At 64.2% G+C, this 12,686-nt stretch overlaps 1 protein-coding gene across 5 annotated transcripts in view; it reads left to right on the forward strand.

Annotated features, from left to right (window-relative positions):
- RIMBP2 (RIMS binding protein 2) overlaps positions 1–12,686 on the forward strand; it is a 252,212-nt gene that overhangs the window by 148,537 nt on the left and 90,989 nt on the right. For 4 of the 5 annotated variants that reach the window (XM_071209739.1, XM_071209737.1, XM_071209741.1 and 1 more), the window contains exons 2-3: positions 1,500–1,588; positions 10,297–10,418. The gene's annotated coding sequence lies outside the window, so the exon portion shown is untranslated. Of the gene's footprint in view, positions 1–1,499; positions 1,589–10,296; positions 10,419–12,686 lie in introns of those variants that run through there. The other variant, XM_071209740.1, reaches the window with a different exon arrangement.

The raw sequence follows: 12,686 nt of genomic DNA on the forward strand, positions 1-12,686 counted from the left end.
CAGGGGGCCACCGAGAGCCCCCGCCCCGCCCCTGTCCTTCCAGGGGCCGCGGGTCCCTCCGTGCTTGCGTGGAAGGGCTCCTCGGGGGGCTCCTCAGAGGCGGGGCATTTTCTTTGCCTCTGGAGCTCATTCGTGTTGAACGGCGACTTCGTGTTGCTCTTTTGTATTAGTTTGTGCGTTCTGGGGTTTTCATTTGCAGATGCAGTTTACGGGAGAGTTACCCCGACTTCTCTCTCTGCTCACCCCCTCCTACTTGTAACCACTGCTCCCCCGCTGGGGGCTTCTGGTCGGGGACTGGACGTTGTCCCTGGTGCTCAGGTTCCCGCTCGGCGCTGCTGTGGGGCGGCGCCCAGGGGCGTCCTGGCCCTCTCCTCCCCTGTGGGCATCGGAGCTGCCGCCGGAAGCCGCGGCCACGTGCAGCCTCCTTTGGGGGTGGGGTGGACCCAGCCGGGCTCCCCTCAGGCCTCTGGCCCCACGGGGGGCATTTTGAGCCCTAGATGTCTGGAAAAAGTTGGATTCTCTGCTCTCCACCTGTTTCTGGGCTCAGTACCTCGCAGCTCCCAGACTTCCTCTCTCTGCGTCGCGTTTCTGCCATTTACAACCCGAGAGAAATCTTCCCTCTTCTGGAGCAGGCTGCAGCTTTCAAAACCTTCTCTATCGTTTTTCTACTATGGAGCAGCGTTGGTGAAGAGGGCAAGTCAGGGCTTGACTTAGCAACCCCAGTTGGCAAGATGTTCTGTTGCTTCATTTTTTTTTTATTTAATTTTATTTTTTAAAGATTTATTGTATTTATTTCTCTCCCCTCCCCCCCCCACAGTTGTCTGTTCTCTGTGTCCATTTGCTGCGTGTTCTTCTTTTTGTCCACTTTCTGCTGTTATCAGCAGCATGGGAATCTGTGTCTCTTTTTGTTGCATCATCTTGCTGTGTCAGCTCTCCGTGTGTGCAGCGCCATTCCTGGGCAGGCTGCACTTTCTTTCACGCTGGACGGCTCTCCTTACGGGGTGCACTCCTTGCGTGTGGAGCTCCCCTATGCAGGGGACACCCCTGTGTGGCACGGCACTCCTTGCATCAGCACTGTGCATGGGCCAGCTCCACACAGGTCAGGGAGGCCCGGGGCTTGAACCACAGACCTCCCATGTGGTAGACGGACGCCCTAACCACTGGGCCAAGTCCGCTTCCCTCTGTTGCTTCTTTAGAACACACACCCGTAATGCAGGTATTTAGTGCCACATATTGTGCACTATTTGCTAGGCGCCACACAGGTGCTTAATGTGCGTTGTTTGCTTCATTCTTACAACATCATCGTAAAATATCATTACAGAGATATGATATTTAGAGCTTTGAAACTGGTGCCTCAGGAAGATTCAGAAATGTGTTCCCAAACGCAGAGCACCAGTGCCCAAGCCGGTCTACCTCCAGAATCCAGCCCCTGGCGTCTGTGCTCCGCGTGTCCCTCCAAGGTGGGGCCGCAGCTCACGGTGGCTTCTTCTCCTTCCTAGGAAAATGACATGCAGGACGCTGCCCGTGGACAGAGCGGCCTGGGTTCCGTGATGCCGGCTGGCACGCCGAGGCCCAGCAACGGGACGAGGTAACGCGCTGCCTCCAGACCACCTGTGGGTCCGGAGGGCAGGGGAGGGGCCTCTGATACCACCCAGTGCCAGGGCACCCGAGGGCCTGGGTCAGCTGCCCCCACGGGAGGCCCGTCCACGCTGCTCGTCACCGCCACTGGCCATCTGCAGCCTCCTGACCTCGACCCGCGAGGCCAGAGCAGGCTCTCGTCCACCCGAGCCGCTCCTCTCGCCACCGTCCACCCTGGGCAGCGGAGCCGTCCGTCTACCACCCAGACTGTGTCCCCTGCCGCCACCTTCTTTTGCCCAAGGCGGGAATGGGCTCCTAGGCCCCCAGCTCCCTTTTATGCTGGAGGTCATTTTCCCCACAGCCCAGAGGAACCTTGCAATGCAAACCCGATCCCCTACTCCCCTGCTTGAGCCTTCCAGAACCTTCCCTAAAGGAGCCGAGCTCCTCTCGGCCTGCCGCTCTTGCCCCTTGGTCGCCCTGGACGCTGGCCCCCGTGCATTCCTCGTCTCCGCGCCTGGCTTTGTTCTCCGTACCCTGCGTGCCCCCAGGCCTCCTGCGGTGGCAGCTCCGTGCCACCCCAGACACCTCCTCCGTGGGCCTCCTGGGCTCCCACGTGCAGTGGTCCCTCCCTCTTCTCCGGTTTAGTTTTCTTTGTGTCTTTCGCCACTTTCTCGGTCCGCTGCACCTTCGTTCATTTGCTCCGCCCTCTGAGCATGGCAGCCTACCGCAGCCGCGACCTTTACCCTCACGCCGTGGGGCGACACCAGGACACAGCAGGCACTTGAGGAGTGTTTGTTGAGTGAGTAATGGTGGTGGGACCGACGACCTCACAGCTTTACCAAGGCGCCAACGAGACGCTGCACACATTAGCGCTTGCTCTATTTGACGCTTATTTCCTGCCTTTCTGGCTGCCCCCCCCCCTTTTTTTTCCAGAAAGGATGTGTTTCCAGTCCACTGCCAGCCCTCCTCAGTGCCCTTCCCCCACACCTGCCCTCTGGAAAGTTCTAGTAAACTCATTCCCACTGAGGGGCAAGTGCATCACGAGGCTTCATGGCTTTCTCAGACCAGGCACGTTTTTTTCTAAAACAGAACAAATGTGGAAAATAATGGCGCAAGGCGGGCTGTGGTGCAGGCTGAGGTAGGCAGCTGGGAAGCGCAGGCCTGCGGGGAGCTTGTCCTCAAATCCCCGCGCTCAGCTCCCGGCCCGCGGGGCCCCCACGCTGGGGAGGGCCTGCAGCTTCCCGTGGGAGCAGCCCCTGGGCCTGGCCAAGCCGTGGGGCTGGGGTCCCCCCGGGCCGCTCTCCCCCAGCCTCTGGCGTCTTTCTCGCACAGGCTCATGGGAAACCCCACACGCGCCTTTTACCACAGGCTCAAGCTCCTTTCTCTCCCCGCCCTGCATTTTAAAACCGGCTGCGCAGCTCAGGGGGCCCCCCAGCTCGAGCCACAGGTGCAGCACGGGGGAGCAGCACCCCCGGTCCGGTGGGCCCCGCCTGCCCCCGCGCAGCGCCAGGTGCCTCCGCTCCCCGCAGCGGGCAGCTCTCTGCAGGAGGGGGACATGGCGGGCTGGGCGGTGGGCAGAACTACAGCACCGGGTCCCGCGAGGGGTGGCCACAGACCTGCCGCAGTTGGGGGCCCGTCCCCCGCCTGCGTGGATTAGCTCTCTGCTTTTTCAGAGCCTGGAATTAATCCTCGGGGCTCTTAATTACGGAAGCAAGGAGAGGGGCGGCCGGCGTGTCCCCGAAGCCCGCGCAGCCGGGGCGGGCTCCTTGGCGAGGAGCGAGATGCTGGACTGTCTGGGAGACTGGACCCCGTTCTCCTGGGCGCTTCAGGGGAGGGGATGGAGGAGCCTGGGACTCAGGACACCTGCAGAGGTTTTGTCTGATACCTGTGAAGCTGCCAACCCTTTACTGATCTCAAAAAAATTCAAATTCCTTCTTTGCCCGGGTTCTGAGAGACTGTTGGCCCCCAGCCGTGGCCCTGCAGACCTGGTTTCCGGGGCGCTTTCTCACTCTGGCTGCTGCCAGGCCCCCTCTTCTTCCCTCCTGGCTGGCACCTCGCGGCTCCCTCCAGCCTGTATTTTGCGATGGAGAAGAGTCAAGCTTTCGAGTCCGCGCGGGGCTGATGCCATCTCAGAGGTGCCCGGCGCTCTGCGCGGCCTGAGGCTCTCGGGGCAGTGCACAACGTCCTGGAGAGCTGTAGCCCCGATGCCTGGCGCTGCCCCGGCCACCCTCCACCTGGATGTCTGACGTGGCCGGGTCTAGGTCAGGAACGACGGGCCCACTGGGTAGCCTCCCCGTGCTGGACCCCCCTGGGTGGCCTCCCCGTGCTGGACCCTACATGGAGCACGGCCGTGCCCGAGGGTGGCACGAGAGCCTGGGGCTGGAGGGGCGCCTTGGACCAAGGGGACGTGCCCGGGTGCCGTCCTCTACCTCCCCTCAGCCCCTGGATCGTGTGACGTGGACGTTCTCGGCTCTGCCGTGATGGGCGCAGGGCAGGGGTGTCGCCCATGGGAGCCGCTCTGGCCTGCTGTGCCTCAGGGAACGGCCCACGAGTCCTGTTTGCTCTCCTGGGCCCTCCCCCTCCTCTAGCAGGAGGAAAGCCTGGCCAGCCTCCAGAAGGAGGCGCGATCCCAGCTGCTGAGTGACCGGCAAGGGCTCTGGCTCTGGGCCGTGCTCTCTGGTCACGAGCGTGACTGGCCCTGAGCCAGGCACGTCAGAGCCAGAGCTGCTGGTGCCACATGGGTGCCCAACAGCCGCCCGCAGCCGCCTCTGCGCCCGGGGAGCCATGTGGGCAGGGGGCTCATGCTGTAGACGGCCCCTGGGCCAGAAGCCGGGGGCTTTCAGAGGCGTCGCTCCTGCATCTGGGCTCAGCCTGGCAGGTGCCGCCAGAGCAGGGTGCGCCCTCCCCACGCTCGTGCAGATTCTTTACTCCCGAGCCCCTGGCCCAGCGCCCAGGGTGCGCCTCCCGGGAGCAGGAAGTCCAGGGGTGGTGGGCCCAGAGGAGGGAGGTGGCCTCGGTGCCCCTGTCCCCCGACATGGCGTGCTGGCCAGCCCCGGGCAGCGTGTCCTTGACCTGGGAGGTAGGAGGGGCCCCAGCCTGGTGCAGCTGCGTGAAGGGCCACCAGTCCCCGGAGATTCCTGCACACGGGCCGCTGCCCAGGACGGGTCATGTGGTGGGTCTTGCCTGAGTCCCCACTGGAGCCCCTGAGGGGCGTCCCCGAGGCTGTGGCTTGGCCTGAGCGGAGGCAGGACCCAGCAGGGACCCTGGAAAGTGCTAGGGGTGGGCAGGGGCCACCAGCGGCCCCAGCTTCCTGGGACAGGGCCCTGGATGTGGCACTTCCACACCGGAGCCGGATGGGGCCGTGGATGTGGCACTTCAGCACCAGAGCCGGACGGGGCCGTGGACATGGCATTTCCAACACCAGAGCCAGGAACGTCTCGGTGACCCCGGAAGGAGCCGGCCACCGCAGGCAGGGCGCAGCTGCTGGAGCGGGGAGGGGTGGCCGGGGGGCTCCTGCCAGCGCTGGGGGCCGTCTGTGTGGGCCTTGCAGGGCTGTACTGCCTCCGTGCCAGCCCCTCGCCTCCTGCTTCCTGCTGCCCAGCCCCAGTGGAGGCCACAGAGCAGGGAGGCCCTTTCCTTCCCTCCCCGGCTGCTGAGCTGCGGGAAGGGGTCAGCACGGTGGCCGTCCCTGGCCGCCAGGAGGCTGCGGCATCCCTCATTCTTAGCTGAGCCTGTCGCTTCCTGGAAAGATCCCGAGCTCTGTGAGTGGAAGGAAAAGGGAGACGGATACTGGGGGGAAGGGAGCGACATTGGCGCGATCTCGAGTTAGAGGCATTGCGTGCAGGAGGCCCGTCGAGGGGTCTTGGCCCGTCGAGGGTCTTCACTGTGTCGTCTTCCCTCCCCGAGCAGGGACAATGGCTTTGACGACCGCCTGGGCTGTCCTTGACCGTGCCCAGAGCTGCTGAGTCACCCAGGAAAGGGGGGATTGGGACGAAACTCCGATCAGTGCCCCCCAAATGGCCAGTCGTGGAGATCCCCATGGAGGGTGGTTCAGGCTGAGCCCAGGGCCCCGATACTCTTCTGGGCAGTTCACAAGCCTTCTGCAGGGGGTTTAAAAGCCGGAGGACAGGCTGAGAAACAGCAGCTCCTCTACGGCTGGCCGAGGCCTGGAGGGCGTCGCCCAGGGGCACTTTCTTGGGAGAAAGAGGGGGTCCCCCCCGTGAGGAGGGTCTTTTGAGCTTTCTGAGGCCATTTCCCACCCAGCACTCCCAGCGCTCCGTCTCCTGCCCTTCCCTTCACTGATTTGGAGACTCCGGAGCCGCCTGCTCTGCCACCGGCAGTGCCGCAGCCCCGAAGCCCTAATTCTCCACGTGGGAAGGGCGAGGAGCGCCCACGCGCTCAGGGCTGGCATGAGGCGCGAGGGTGCTGTCCACGCGGCATGCCGGGGCGCGCTGGCAGGGGCCGGCCCCGAGGCACCTGCTCGTGGGCCTTTTCCTGGGCAGCCTGTGTCTCTGCTGCCCCCACGGGCCTCGTGGCCATGCACCCCGGTTTATCCCTGTAGGGTCCTGGGGGCCCCCTGGGATCGAGGTGGGGACGAGGCTGCATTCCTCCCGGAGCTCGGGGAGAACCTGCTCCCCGGCCTTCTCCAGCTCCTAGGGGCGCCCACGCTCCGTGGCCTGTGCCCCCTTCAGAGCCAGCGGGGTGGCGTGGTCACGGCTCTCTCCGGCCCTGACCCACCTGCATCCCCTTTCCAGGGCCTGGACTTGCGCCGGGCCCCAGGGATGCCCCCTGTCCCCGCCTCGTGCATTGAACTCAGTCCTGACATCCAGCTTTCCAGTGAGGCCGCGTTCCCTGACTCCGGGAGCCTCCGAGGCACCGGCTGCTCTCGGCCCGGCCCTGCCCCCTCGTCCGCTGGCCTCCTCGTCGCTGCGGTCAGAGCAGTGGCACAAGTGTTCCAATAAACGTCGGGGGCACCAATGATTTTTAAAGGAAAGAAACGCAAACCGTGACCCCGGCGTGAGGCGAGGGTGGTGAAGGAGTGAGTGCCTTCACGTGGCCCCGGGTGCCAGGACCTCCGCTGGGCGGCCCGTCGCCACCCTTGCGCCCCGCCCCCGCCGTGCCCCTCGCACGTCCCCGTCGAGACCCTCCGAGCCCGCTCGTTTCTAGCCTTGCTGTGCTCTGAGCCGCCACAAAGCGCACAGCTCCTCCTGCTGTGGCAGCCACGTGCCCCCGCTGCCCTCGGCGCGGCGCTGCCAGCTTCACGGCTGCACCAGGGTCTCTCCGCGGCCGGGGACTGTCCTTTCTGGCCCGAGGCTCCGTGCCCCTTGGGAGGCAGCTCCCGCTCTCCTGGCTCCTCTACGGGGCTGACGGCAAGCGCCATGTCCACGCCAGGCTCCGCTCAGGAGCTCCGGCCCCGTCTGCTTCCGGCGAAGCGGGCCCCGCCACCCGGGCCTTTTGGGGTGTCTTGCTTGTGAGGGCCCTGCGCGCCTCATTCTGCTTCTCTGCTCTTGGGAGGCTTTGTCTTTACACACTCTCCTGTCGGAGTTACAGGAGGAACGGGCACCTCCAGACAGGGTGGGGGGGAAGTTTAAGAAAAACAGTTAGCCTGGCATGGGGGAGTCAGCAGGCAGGGGCGGGGCCAGTGGGGGCAGGCGGGGCCAGCAGGCAGGGGCGGGGCCAGCGGGGCAGGCGGGGCCAGTGGGGCAGGAGGGGTCAGCAGACAGGGGCGGGGCCAGTGGGGGTAGGCGGGGCCAGCAGGCAGGGGTGGGGCCAGCAGGCAGGGGCGGGGCCAGTGGGGTAGGCGGGGCCAGCAGCAGGGGCGGGGCCAGTGGGGTAGGCGGAGCCAGCAGGCAGGGGCGGGGCCAGTGGGGTAGGTGGAGCCAGCAGGCAGGGGCGGGGCCAGTGGGGCAGGCGGGGCCAGCAGGCAGGGGCGGGCCCAGTGGGGCAGGCAGGGCCAGCAGGCAGGGGCGGGCCAGGAACGCATCCAGGGGCCGTGGGACCTGAGGGTGGCTGTGGCCCTGGAAGCACCCCAGGCCTGAGGGCAGGGGAAGGCGATGCTGCAGGGGGCTCCTGGGGGCATGGCTGTTGCTTGGATGCTGGAGGGGTCCGCAGAGGCCCCCAGGCCCACAGACCCCTAGAGCTGGGCGTGCTTGTCCTCGCAGACGTGACCCATCATGGAGAAAGGGCACAGCGTGGAACCCGCCAAGGAAAGGGGTACAGGGGCGCCCGCTCCCGAGCCCTTCCCCCAGCCCCTGCCCGTGGAGCCTGGGTTGTTCCTGCAGGTGAATTGCAACAGCACGTGCCCTGGGCCGGCTCCCGGCGAGGCCCGTTAGACCCTGTGCCCAGGGTTTGGGGGGCTGCCGAGAGCCCCCTCGGCCTGGCGCAGGCCCAGGTTCCGGAGTCCCAGAGGGACGCGGGTGCCCAGCGCTGCGCGCCTGGCCTTCAGGCCTGGGGACGTCTCGGTCCTTGAAGGGCGGGATCCCGGGTGCACGTTCCCCCCAAGGCCTCCTGCGGGGAGCGGGGGGCACGGGGGTGTGTGAGCCCCATTCTGCACAGGCACAGACGGGCGGGGGGTGCGCTGGGGAGCAGAGCCGGCTCCTGCCAGCGACGCGGTGCGAGGAGGGACGCCCAGGGCTGCGCGGGGGCTCAGGCGTCCAGATGCCAGTGGGACGGAGCCCTGCTGACAGGAGGGGTCCGGGGAGGGTGGGAGGTCCTGGGGCCCAGTCAGGGGGCCTGGGCAGGTGGGGTGTCACCCCCCCAACTGAGGGAGCATGGGTGGGCGGGGTTTGCCCCCTGAGGGGTCCCCAGGTCTGCAGAGGCTGGGGCGCTCTGGGGAGGCTGGGATGTGCTGGGCGGCGGGTGCGCAGGCCGCGGGTGACAAGCCCAAGAGGTGGTGCGGGGTCCTGTGGGCTCCGGGAGGGCGGGAGCGGGGCTTTACTCTAACTGCCCTGGAAGCCTCCGTGACGTGTCCAGCCGGGGCGTGACGGGCTCTGACCTACATCTCGGAAAGCTCAGGTGGGTGCCCACGAGGGGCTGCGCTCAAGGGGAGCTCAAACGCCCCCCAAAGCGAACGTTCTGGAGGGCCGGGCCAGGCCCGGGCGCGCCGTGGGCGTGAGAGCAGTGCCCGGGTGGGAGCTGCCGTGGCTCGGGCGGGCCCTGACAGCCGCCCCCGAGCCCACGGCGTGTTTCCCACCTTCGCCGCCCGGTGACACGTTGTGTCGCGGTGGGACGGCAGGAACACGCTCCTGGGTCGGACTCGCACGGCCTCTGAGTCCAGCCCCCGCGGCCCCCGCTTCCCGCTTAGGGGAGCCGGGTGGGGCCTTCCTTTCTCTTCTCCCTTGGTGCGCAGAGGCTGTCCCGTTTCTCTCATCCCACCCCAAGGACTGGAACGAGGACCTGCTGCTGGAAAGCGTGGCTCTCCAACGTCCCCTCCAGAAGGCGTGACGCGTTGTCGCGTCTGGGGGCAGGGAAGACGCACAAGTCCTGCTGTTGGGTTTAGATGCAGTGCTCGCAGGGCGAAGACGGGAGACGAAGCCCCGTGGTTTTCCTCTCCAGCCACGTGCCCTGGGGTGTCCCAGGCCCACCCTGAGAGAGCCCCAAGCTGGGGACTCAGGACAGCCGCAACGGTGGCCTCAGCGCTGGGGCCGGCGGGCGGCCTCGCACAGCCTCCGCCACCTGCCCTGGCAGCCTCGCTTGCCGGCCGAGCTCGGGGCCCCTCCTGCCGTCGCGTGGCCGCGTCTCCTGGCGTCCCTCTCGTACGAGGGCGCCGGCGTGTTGGATCTGGGCGCATCCTCGTCTGAATGGCCGTATTTCTGGGTCACGTTCTGCGGCCCTAGGGATGGGGGTTCAGCATGTCGCTCTTGGGGTGCTCGGCTCCACCCAGAGCAGAAGCCGTCGGAAATAGCGAGGAAAGACCTGCTCCCGAAAAAATTCACACCTGGCCCCGGGGGTTGTGGCCTGAGAGCAGACGGGACGTGGCTTCTGAGGTTATCAGTGCATCGATACTAGGCCAGGGATAATTGTGCTGTCACTTCTAGCTGCTTTTAAGACAGGCTGGAAAGTACTAGATAAAAGAACAAGTATCTATAGTTTTCGGAACACGTTTGTATCTGTTGAGACTCGCGTAATTAAAAGGGGCAGAAAACAATTACAGTTGGAATAAGCAAACACGTTTATTTTCCCAAGTAACTGGAAAGGAGAGGGAATGTTAGCTTCAGGCACAGCTTGATCTAGGTGCTCAAGCCACGCCATCAGTCCAGCTTCTCTCTCTCTGACTCTTGGCTCTCCTTCCCTTCCACTGGCGCTGTCCTCAGGGGGTTCTTTCCTCGCAATGGCAGGTGGCACAGCAGCTAAGGCCACCCAGGGCCCGCGGGAGGGGCGCCTCTGCCCCCAGGCAGCATCTCCTTGTCCGTGGATGAGCTGGGTCTCTCGCCCCTCCCAGCCAACCACCATTTCCAGGGGCGGGGACCACACCGGGTCTGGGTCCCACACGCAGGCCTGAACAATTGTCGTGGCTGGGGCGGGAGAAGGGGGAGGCCCAGTGCCGATCGGCCAGCTCCCCGGCAGGTATCGCCCTGGGCACGAGGTGGCCCCGTGAGGCCCCTGGCTTACGAACAAGGCCCGGGGAGGTTCTCGCGGGCGCCGGGGCCTGTCCCCAGTCAGCGCCGGCCCGCCGTGCCCTCGGTGACAGGCGCCCCGTCCCGCCCTCTCTGCCCGCAGGTGAGAGCGGATTATGCGCGGCTTGGCCACACGCGCAGCAGTGCCCCCTGGGAACGCGACCTGGCTGCGCGGGGAGAGGCCAGCCCCGAGCCACGCTGGAGAACCTGGAGCGCACCCTGAAGGTAGGCTGCCCCGCGTCCCTCATCTGCGCCCCGCGGGGCCGGCGAGGGGAGGGGTCTGCGGCGTCCCCGGGCTGGGAACCCGGCACCTCATCAGGCCGTCATCGGGACACTGGGCTCTCGGAGCTGTGTGCCCCCATTCCATCGTATAAAAAGCAGGAAATCACCAAACGTGAGTGTTCCTGGAAGCGATTATGTTCCTGGAAGCAGTTACGTGTGTCCATTCCTTTTTTTTTTTTTAAGATTTATTTTTTGTCTCTCCTCCCCTCCCCCGTTGTCTGCTCTCTGTGTCCATTCGCTGTGTGTTCTTCTGTGACTGCTTCTTTCCTTATCAGCAGCACGGAAATCTGTGTTTCTTTTTGTTACATCATCTTGCTGTGTCTGCTCTCTGTGTGTGCGGTGCCATTGCTGGGCAGGCTGCACTTTCTTTCGTGCTGAGCGGCTCTCCTTACGGGGCGCACTCCTTGCGCGTGGGGCTCCCCTACGCTGGGGACACCCCTGCGTGGCAGGGCACTCCTTGCGCGCATCAGCACTGTGCGTGAGCCAGGTCCACACAGGTCAAAGAGGCCCGGGGTTTGAACCGTGGACCTCCCATGTGGTAGACGGACGCCCTAACCACTGGGCCAAGTCTGCTTCCCACATTTCCATTTCTGAGGACAGCACCCACAGCTGGGTGCGAGATGGCAGGCACGGGGTGGCGGCTGCGCTCTGGCCCAGAGATCACACTTACTCAAGTAAAGGCGGGGCATCTCCTCTGGTTTCATAAACGTCAGGAATTTTAGACTGTGCCTCGGCTGCCTGGTGACCTTGCCCTAGAGGACAGCTAAACCAGGGCTTCGCTGTGTCAGGGCGCACTGAAGCGGCTTTGTGGCGCGTCTCTGGGAGCTGGGACCTCCTGGCACGTTTCACGGCCGGGCTGATCTCGCCGTGGACGTCACTGAGTTTAGCCAAGTGATTCCCACAGCTTTGTTGTGTGTGTTAAATTTTATATTGGATTCTCATCGTGGGGAAGTTAAAGAAAGCTACGGGATAAAATATTCACGTCCGGGCCTGCTCTGGGGTGTGCCTGACCGTTTTCTTGCTGTCCTACGGGAGGAGTGCAGCCGTGTGCTGATTCTCTGGGGCTCCTCACAGCCAACAGGGATGTGAGTGTCTCCCCAGCTCCCTTGGGGGGCCTGGGGGCTTTGGGGGTCCCCGCCTCAGATGCCTCCAGGCACTGAGCAAGGAGCGGGAATGAGTGCCCGGCTCCGGGCCAAGAAACCGGGGCTTTTGTTGTTCCTGCTTTCGTTTGTTTTTTAATTTTATCCTTCTTTAAGAAATTATCTTTTTTTAAAAAAGATACATAGATCGCACAAAATGTTACATTAAAAAATATAAAAGATTATCATATCCCCCACCCCCCTCACCCCACTCCTCCCACATCAACAACCTCTTTCATCATCATGACACATTCATTGCATTTGGTGAATACATTTTGGAGCACTGCTGCACCGCATGGATGATCGTTTACTCTGTAGTTGACACTCATCCCCAGTCCATTCAGTGGATTATGGCAGGATATACAATGCCCTGCATCTGTCCCTGCACTATCATTCAGGACAACTCCAAGTCCTGAAAATGCCCCACATCACATCCTTCCTCCCTCTCCCTGCCCTCAGCAGCTCCTATGGCCACTGTTTTCACATCAGTGCTACAGTTTTTTCTGTTGCTAGGGTCACAATAATTGTATAGTAGAATACCACTAAGCCCACTCTAAGCGTTGGACTTACCCAGGTCAGCTAACGGGGAGGTGAAGAGGGTCAACCACCACACCAGGGAACCGAGAGTGCCTACAAATGCAAGCAGGAGAACTGCATCCAGCATCCAGGTGGGATCTAAGCCCCTCTCGACTTAGAGGTGGAGTGGACATCACAGCCCAGGGTCCACAGGCTGGAGGAGCAGAGCATGGGTTAGGAACAGAGGCTCTTGTTTGCTGGTTGACCCGGCTTGGGCTGCGGTGTGAGGCCTCCCCCCGGAGGGGCACCCCTGGGCCTAGTGGGGGTCTGGCAGGGCCCCACACCCTCGTCCCTCTGGGTGCTGCGTGGCTGCGCCCAGCTCTGGTGGTTATGGGAGATTTTAGGAGCCCCTGGAGGGGGTGAGCAGACAGCGGAGGCCTGGTGGGAGGGGTGCCAGGGCACGGAGGGGTCCCCTCCAGGGTCCCGAGACGCGGGGCTGCGTGGGGTGCTGCTCGCCCAGGCTGTGTGCCCTGGAGGCCACCCGCGTCCCCGTGAG

This window comes from Dasypus novemcinctus, chromosome 19, assembly GCF_030445035.2.
Source record: "Dasypus novemcinctus isolate mDasNov1 chromosome 19, mDasNov1.1.hap2, whole genome shotgun sequence".
Taxonomy (NCBI): domain Eukaryota; kingdom Metazoa; phylum Chordata; class Mammalia; order Cingulata; family Dasypodidae; genus Dasypus; species Dasypus novemcinctus.